Source organism: Morone saxatilis, unplaced genomic scaffold (genome assembly GCF_004916995.1).
Source record: "Morone saxatilis isolate NCDOM2014 unplaced genomic scaffold, NCSU_SB_2.0 Contig8, whole genome shotgun sequence".
In the NCBI taxonomy this organism is placed as follows: domain Eukaryota; kingdom Metazoa; phylum Chordata; class Actinopteri; family Moronidae; genus Morone; species Morone saxatilis.
This window is the reverse complement of record NW_023340257.1, coordinates 16,205,668-16,214,703: the sequence shown is the minus strand read 5'-3', so window position 1 is coordinate 16,214,703 and position 9,036 is coordinate 16,205,668. Positions and strand designations below refer to the sequence as shown.

The following is a 9,036-nucleotide window of genomic DNA, read 5'->3' as shown; positions in this document are numbered from 1 at the left end:
CACACACACACACACACTATGTTTTGGCTTTAGTCTCATTTTTGCAAGCTTGACGAGAGCATCAACAGATTGCCAGGCATTTACAACTTGTCTCTTTCATCTTCATGCTGCTTTTTCCCCAAGTACATGTACTCTTTTGTCTCATTCTGGGATGCCCGGAGGTCTCAGTGTCACAAGTGCATTGTGGTTAACAGGAGGCCCCGCTGAGGCGCAACACTGCACAAGAATCAATGGAAATACTGACATATCTAACCTGTGACTGCTGAAAGCTCAGAGACTGCTCTCATCGTGTGTCTGACAGCTCAACCGATGTGAAATACAGAACAAAAACACACCTCTGCTTTTCACATTAAAGCTGCTGCACGTTAACACTGAGGGCCAATTCATACTGTGTACGTTGCAGCGGTGGTGAGTTACGTTACGCTCTTTGAACTCATAATGGGCACATTATTCTCGGACAAGTTGCTCACCGGACAAGATTTTGATTGAGCAACACAGTTTGCCACTGGTGTCTGCAAGTGCATGAGTGCGTGTGTGTGTGTGTTGTTCCCCAGAGTGACTAATGGTTTCAGCAGCACAGTTCCTGTGGCCTGTGGCTTGACAGACATACAGATGTGTGTGTGGGCATGTGTGAAAGGGATGTAGTACTCACGTCCAGGTGTGGTGGGATGTATGCAGAGTCCATGGTTTATCCTTGAGCTCCAGTGTTACGATCCCTCGGCTCTCGCTCCCGCTCCTTTAGACAGAATAGACAAAGTGGACTATTTTACCTCTTTTTCTCTCTCTCTCCTTTATTTTTCTACCTCTCTCAAGGTAACCAGTGCCTGTCTCTCCTATGTCTCCTATGTAAATGGACTGTAGGTAATGCTCCTCTGTCCATGTTTTTCTCCCCTCTCTGCTCCCTCGCTCAGCTTCTCATCCTGTTGTCAGTGTCAGATAAGCAAACTCTTAAAAACATCCACCGGCTTCCCCTCTGCCTGCCTGACCTCTGCTAGTAGGCAACTCCCTTTCTCTGTCGCCTGCACTTCCAGCCCTAGTTGTTTAAAATACACTGGTATTGCTGCTGTGGATGGAAGCTGCAGGAGGAAAATGAGTTGTGTCTGTCTGTCTGTACTGTATCACCGGCAACAACTCCCTCTTGCTCCTAAACCTCCTTACTATGTCTCTCTCCCTTCCTCTGCTCTATGTTCCTCCCTTTTGTATCTCCTCCCCTTTTCCTCTCTCTCTCTCTTTCTCGCTCTTTCTCCCACACACACATTTCTATGCTATACTAAGTGCCCAGCTGGTAAACTCAGTTTAACTCTAATTGACTTTCCTGGCCACTAAGATCCTCCCAAATAGTGATGTCACTAAGACCGGTCCCAGTACATTTACAGGCTGTTCTCTCTCTCTCTCTTTCTATCTCTCTCTTGCTCTCTCTCTCTCTTTCTCTCTCACTCTGTCACACACACTCAGACACACACAAGCAAACAGACATGAGTACAAACACTCATACTTATATGCATTCTCACACGCACACACAATCTTACTAAAATGAAACTAAAAACACTCAAACAGACAAGAATGTACAAATGTAAACACACCCCTTGCACACACCTACACACACACACACACACTTGCATGCGACCCATTCCAGATAACCCCCGAGGTCAACACACAGAAGCAGACTGATTATTTTCCACATTTGTCCTTTAACAAACTCACCTGCTGCTTTTTGTTAGCACCATTTTACGTTTCGGCCAACACTCGCTCCGTCATTATAAATACGAGGGCCCATGACACTGAATAAGAGCAAACAGATTCAGTTACAAGACAAAGGTATGAATGGATGACTCATAACAGCTGCCATGAAGTCACCTCAGTTGAGTTTTGTGATTGGATGGAAGTAAACGTTGAGGTAAAAAAAAAAAAAAGGAAAAAGCTGTACTTCTCCACTACGGGTTGAAGCAAGGTGCATCCGTCCTTCCAGCGCAGAGCGGGTGGCGTGGTGAATTTGTATTCATGGGGTGGGCCCATGAGAAAACGTCTCTTTAGGATGCATCGTCTCACATATTAGATCTCATCTGGAGAATCACTTGCCCACGTCCCCCTGCTCCTCCTCTCTGTCCCCTCCACTTGCTCTTCCCGTCCACTCTCGTACAAACACAAAAAAACTCATCCACAGACCTCATTCATCCCGAGGCTGAGTAATTGTCCCAACGCAGAGCAGCTTTACACACAAACACACACTCATTCTCGCAACACACACATTTTCTTTCATTTAAAAAAAAATAAAAAAACTCATTGACAGTTTGATTCTGTTTCTCAGATTCAGGATGATTTTGTAAATTATTTGTTAAAATTGTCTATTTGAACATTTTCACTCATCCTCCTCCCCTTAAAACAACTGATCTATACAGAGTTGCACAGTCACATCAGTGAATCATCTGGCTGGGAGGTGTAGTGAGTACTGAGCACGACTGGACCCCATGTCAGCAAACATCCACCATGAGTCCTTGGTAAAACTCTGAACTCCTGCAGCCCCAGCTGACCCTGACCTTTGTCCTCCCTAAGGACAGGTTTAAGTGAAAACTGGATTTTTCTTTTGTATCACTGTAGATAGATATAAAATATTTTTTGGCCTTTGCCATCTCCAAACATAGCCCAACTTCACTATCAGTCTGTGTATTTAATCTCTAGAATCCCAATGAAGACTTGAAGCCCCCACCCTGAGTCTTATTCTCTGGGTTTGTAGCTACCATGCCTCCTGGTATATCATCAGTCCCCATTCGACCTCTGTTCACCCCATGTACATCTCCACGTTATCTGCCATCCAGTTAGCTAATTTGCTTACAAAAGAAGTTTGGTTTGTAAGTTTGTAACGGACCATTTTCCCAAAGCATATCCTTCATTTTTAGATTAATTTCCTTCCTTCCAGGCAGCTGTTGTTTGTAGTTAATTTCAGCATGCAGTGAAAATCAAATTGCAAGATAGATAATCCATCATAGTAATTAATAAGGAGACATCTTGCTTACAGTATTTTGTCCAGGAGATTAAACCCTGAAGACAAACAGCAAGCAAACATAAGCACTGTTAAAGTATAGTTCGAATATGTTGTTGTATTTGTCAGAGCTTCTCACAACCCCTTGAATGCACCACCAGGGAGAGCTTTACAGTAATTATGCTCCCTGTTTGCAGCTTCATTACCATGATAACATAAACCAATAAAATCAACCCAAGCAGGTTGTTTTCATACTGCAAGAGCTAAAACCAACAGCTGTCTGGAGGGAAATAAAATATGTTTAGAACATTTAGTCCGTGGAAATGTAAAATATGCCCAATTCTTTTACTTCTTAAACAGGTGGGCCAGTCATTACAAACTCCTGCTGAGCAGCCAAACATTAGAATATTATGTTAACCTCAAGTTTCCAAAGATATCAGGTTATAATTAGGGAATCTCCGTTTCATGGAATGGTGCAGCCATTAAAAACATGTTTTGAGTCATATGTAGCAATCTTTTATTCATTAAGATAGTGGGGTCACCTATAAGTTTTGCAACCTTAAAGCTATACTTAAAAGGGACAAAAAAGGAAAATGCTAAATTCACTAGTATGGGCCTTTTAAGTAGATCTGTGAGGTGATAAAGGCCTGTAGAAGTTCTGGGTTCAGACAGCTGAGCCACAGCTCTGACTTTACCAAGTGCCTTCTCCAAATGAGCAGTAATTCCAGCCTCCAGGTTTCCCATCCTCTGGAAAAGCCGTCGGCTGCTTGTCCCGCTGACTTCCGACGGGGGTGGAGAGAAACTTTTAAAGTAATACCTCACCGCCCTCTTAACAAGCCATCCATCCGTCCTGCATCAGTGTTCCCACCTCCATACTGCTCCATCCCTCCATGGACACAGAGTGAGGCCCCGTCAGGAGAAGAGGAGGGGGGGTGTTTGGGCATATTCCCTGTTCAACTACCTCTTTCTTTCTTTTTCTTCTTTCAGCAAATTGTCACACATAATTACTCACTGATCAACACGGTCATCAGTCATTCAGTGACGGAGTGGGAAGGAGAACGGTAAATCTAGATAGAAAGGTGACTTGGCTTCATATAGCGAGAGCAGTAACAGCTGTAAACACAAACACACCCACTCAAGTGTGTGATTGTGTGTGAAGTAAATACTTACCACGGTGATAATATGGGAATTTATGAGGCCCAATAAATGGCATCAACAATCCACATTATCTGTTCTCAACTAAACATCTGTGTCTCCAGACGATGAAACTGACTGTTAATTGTCACTCAAAGGTTATAGACTTTGTCTGTACAAGTGCATCTACAGCAAAACCTGCTACAAGACTAAAATGTGTACGTGTTAAAGTCATGTGTCACTGCAATAAGGCTGCAGTTAATGACTCTGAATCATTCTTAATTAGAGAAAGTTTAACTCTGACTCTGTAGACTCATATGCATTATTCACAGGCAGAACCGGTAGTAAAGGCAAAGTTTACTGAGGGGGCAGGTGGGGGTGGAGGTCAGGTGATGAACTCATTGGGGACTGCTGGACAGAGAGGAAATGTCACGCTCTGAACTGACATGAGTTTTTTAACAATGGATAGACTGACTTGTGGCAGTTACTTTAAGTAACTGTTGGGTCTAAATTTAGCCAGACAGATGTCAATAGCAGATGGTGCTAATTTTATTGCAGAAAGTCGTTCAACAAACTATTATCATATTTGATTTGCAGAGAAAACCTTTGACTGTTTCTTTTGACATGGTTGCTTTTAATCACTGACTTAAAGCTGCAATAGTCAGTATTTTTACACCACAATGGATCAAATGTGAAAGGGGTCACTCGTAGTCATGAAAAAAAGCTTTAAAAACCTGCTGTGCGCTACCTGCCCAGCACCAAATGGCAGACAGACAAAGTTAGTGACAAGCTAATGATAGAAGTGGAACATTTAGCTGCTAAAGAGGCAGATATTTCCCTCAGGAGTTGAAGAAAAACAGAGCCAAAGGAGAGGGAATATTTTTTCTCCATTTGCAAGGTGATGAGAGACACAACTCATAAGGTCTGCCACAGCTTGTCAGTCAAATACTGACAGCATTGTAGGGTTAAAAAGACTGCGACTGTTAAAAGTTGGAAGTTTTGTCCTGCACAGAGAACAGCAGCTGTGGTCAGTATGAATTCATGCTGGCATGACATCTTTTTTTACTTATCAAATAATTCAGTTTTGTGCAAATGTGACAAAAGGAAAGAGTAAAAATATATGGCAGCAAAATCCAATGTATTTTGCATCTTCAAGTTTATACACAAGTTCAATTCAGTTTAATTTAAGTTTAATTTGTACAGTGCCAAACCATAACATAAGTTATCTCAAGACATTTTTCATATAGAGCAGGTCTACACTGTATTCCTTATAAAACTGCTCAACCCTCAATGATAAAATGTTTAAATCTGTTTCAGTTTCAATGAGAGAGGCCACATTCACTGCAGCTGGAAACTGTTGTAAAGGCACATGTTTCTCAGAATAATCAACCCAAGCTATTAAATCACTTAATGTAAACCTGTGTGAGAGGGAAAATCTCTTTTCTTTGAACCATTGCGACGGTTGAAATGAATGAATATGATTATTTACTATACCGTTGAGCAAAAGTGTAAAAGTTCCTTGTGTTGCAGACGAGTTGGAGAGTGCCGTCACCAGTGAAGGGACACTGATAAACATCAACATAATGTGAAGTGTTGTTTTGGAACTTATGGAAACAATGGAGCTTAATGACTTGGTAGTCTGCAGTCTTTTTCCAAAATCAAATTTTCCTGAGAAGAGCACGTCACGGAGCAGAGTGAGTCATGAGAGAAAAGCTTCACGGCCTCCAAAAATAAGCAAAGATTGATGTTCAAACACTTAACGTGATCGATGCCTCACAAGGAAACAGCCTGAATGACAAACATGAAGAGCCGGAGAGTCATTTCTGTGATGACCTTACATTTACCTTCATTGTGTGCATGTAATGAAGTTACATTGTTTTGCCTTTGATGTGCAGCCATGAAACTTTGTAGACTTCACAGAAAAAAAGATGTAAATTGTTTCGTGCTCATGCTGTTTACTCCAATTTGTTTGAGTAAATGCTACACATGTTGGATTTTTTATCATTAGTTTATATTAGATAATTTTAAAATACATTTAACTTTCAGCTTCAAACAGCTCACAACAAAAACCCAATGAAGAGAGTGGAAGCGGGTTAACATGGTTTAGATGCTTGGATGACTTATTTTCTTTGTGCAGACATTTAAGTTTCAGATTTATTGACTCAAGACCAAAGAACGGATTGAGAACAAGCCATTGACAGTATATATGATGGACACAGCTCCCAGGTCTGTGAAACCAACGCAGAAGTGTCTTAAATCTGCATTCTATGAAATGGCCAGCAGGGGGCAAATCCATTGGGTGCAATAACACACTGATACCATACAGTCTTATGGAGAAATGACCTGACTTCTGATGTGATTTATTAGCTCAGCTCAACGGTTTCCTTATGATTTTATGGTCGTTTTTTCGATACAGCATGATGTTCGTTTTGTAAATTATGGTCCAATTTAGAGTAAAGTAGACAATAAAGGTAGGGTGTGTCTACCTTATGATTGACAAGTCATTCTCAGTGAGTTCGTCCAGCTCAACACACAAAACTCAGATCAAACAGTCAAACTAGGCAGTGCTGATTGAATATGAATCAATATTCGGTAACTGCGTTGCCTATTTCGCGCCACAAATTGCTTCAGAAACATATTTTGTGTTTAGAACCAAAACTGTGAAGCCAATGAGAGCAAATCAACTCTCGTCACGTCTGCTGGTTCTGACAAACTGTCACGGCAACGACCATGACGCCAAACTCAAGGCTTCAAAACAAGACTCAACAGAAGATATATACACCTTTAGTATGTATTGGTCCCTCCATACTGTACATATCAGTTACATTACTGACATATAATGAATGCATTCATTCATACACTACATTTATAATTTTTCACAGAATACCCATTTATCAATTGCTCTTTATATTTTCATTATTTAATCTTTCTATATATTTATATGCGTGTTTGCAACTGTTTATACTATCTATGCTAAACTGAATTTCATTACACTGGTACCTTAGTGTGCAATTACAATGAAGTTGAATCAAATCTAAATGCTGTTACCACTTGCTAATACATGTGAAGGGTTGCTACTAAACAATATTCACTCAGTAAAGGTAATAATTGTACAGCCAGTTCGGCCATTTTAAGAGATTATTCTATTTATATAAAGAATAAATTAAAAAGAAATACACATTTCCTCTGTAGAATAAGAATCTCTCAACAATACAGATCTTTCCAGCGATGGAACAAGACAAAAGTAGATGACTATGCTCTTTTATTTACACTGCCAAACACTTCAGTTTTTAGTAATAATATGACTAAAGCCTGATAATGAATATAAACAGATACTGTATATTTGCTGGAGCTGAATCAGTAAGCATTGAGTGCACAAGTAAGAGACACAACAACGCAATGAGACAAGTGTTTAGATTGCTGGCTAGATGCTTCCAGTAAATACTTAGACACTCTTTGCTGTTTTTAGAAATTGAGTGGGCCTTAGAAGGGAATGACACTGCAAAAAAAAAAAAAAAAAGAAGGATGATTTGTGAGTGTTGCGTGCTGAGAAGGACAAATGGATGTCAGAACGAGGAGAGCAGAGAAAGGAGAGAGAAAGAGATTTCATTAGATGTTCACATGAAGGAGTCCACTCCACTGAAATGACCAAACGCCATGCATGAACACACACACACACAAACACACACACACTAGACAAACTATACACAGACACAAACAGGGTCTGACGTTTTTCATTCACCGGCGAGGAATTCCAGCATGGGTTTTTGCAGCGATAAGATTTCATTCCTTTGTCCTGAGGTCACTGGTTCTGGAGAGAGGGATGTAGGGAAGAAATATGTGTGTGTGTGATTGTGACTGTGTGTTTTCTCATGCCACCACCTCATGGCCCCTCTGCTGCCCAGTGAGTCACATCCCTCTCTCCTACCATTTCACTAGAAAGACAACAGGGACCATGCTTATCAAACTGCTAAAAGGGAAACTTTGGACTTGAAAACAAGAAGCTTTAAAATCTATGGTTCCAACCATGGCTCTGAAATATCAGTGGCCTTAACTGTGTTGTATTGATAAGTCCATAGCGCTGTCCGTGGTTCTGAAGTAGCAGCGTAGTAGGATTCGTAATTTTTCTCTCAGTCCTGCCCTTCTGTCAGTTTTGTCTTGGATCTATAATATCCTACTATATCTCTTAACAATATAATCTCTTACTATAAATACTCTAATAAGAGTAGTGTCACCTTCATTATCAAAGTGAGAGAGGGAGAGGTTCATAGAGACACACTGCTGCCTGTAGTATTCCTATAAGACTTCTATAATATTTAATTTTATGATCTTTCAGTGAGGTCTGTCCTGCTGGAAATACATCCCCCCAAGACAAAAAGCCAAAAAGTGTCATACTGTATCTACTTTGTTGGAGAGACTTGAAACTGTAAAATGATGAAAGGAAACAGGAGTGATAATATACAGATAATCATTAATACGTCACAACAACATAACAGTACATCAAAAACCTTGAATGTGCGAGCAAACACAAGGTAAATGTGCATAAATGCTAATAAAATGAGGAATGAAAAGCAAAGAGAAACAGGAGGTTTCATGGTCACACTCCTCCTCCGTAGCACATTTCAGTTATATTGTGTTTGCAGATGCTAAACACAAGGTCACTGAAGAGGCAGAGATGGATCCTTTGTGTGTATGTGTTTCTGTGTGTGTGTGTGTGAGAGAGAGCGAGAGAGAGGGAAAGAGTGCGTCCTATAAGCTGGGGTGCATTCATTATCTCTCTCAAGGACATTTAAACAGGGATGGACTTGTCTTTCATTCAAACACCCACCTACACACTCCAGAAAATACTACTGCTGCTGCGCAACTTCATTCAGTAATTCAGTGACCAGAGGGAGTGTAGACACACACTTAGACACACACAC

General features: G+C 40.7%; 1 protein-coding gene across 1 annotated transcript in view; it reads right to left on the bottom strand.

Moving 5' to 3' along the window:
- bmp16 (bone morphogenetic protein 16) overlaps positions 1–1,219 on the bottom strand; it is a 10,317-nt gene extending 9,098 nt beyond the window's left edge. The window contains exon 1 of the mRNA XM_035680692.1: positions 653–1,219. The gene's annotated coding sequence lies outside the window, so the exon portion shown is untranslated. The remainder of the gene's footprint in view (positions 1–652) is intronic.
- Between the last annotated feature and the right edge of the window lie 7,817 nt (positions 1,220–9,036).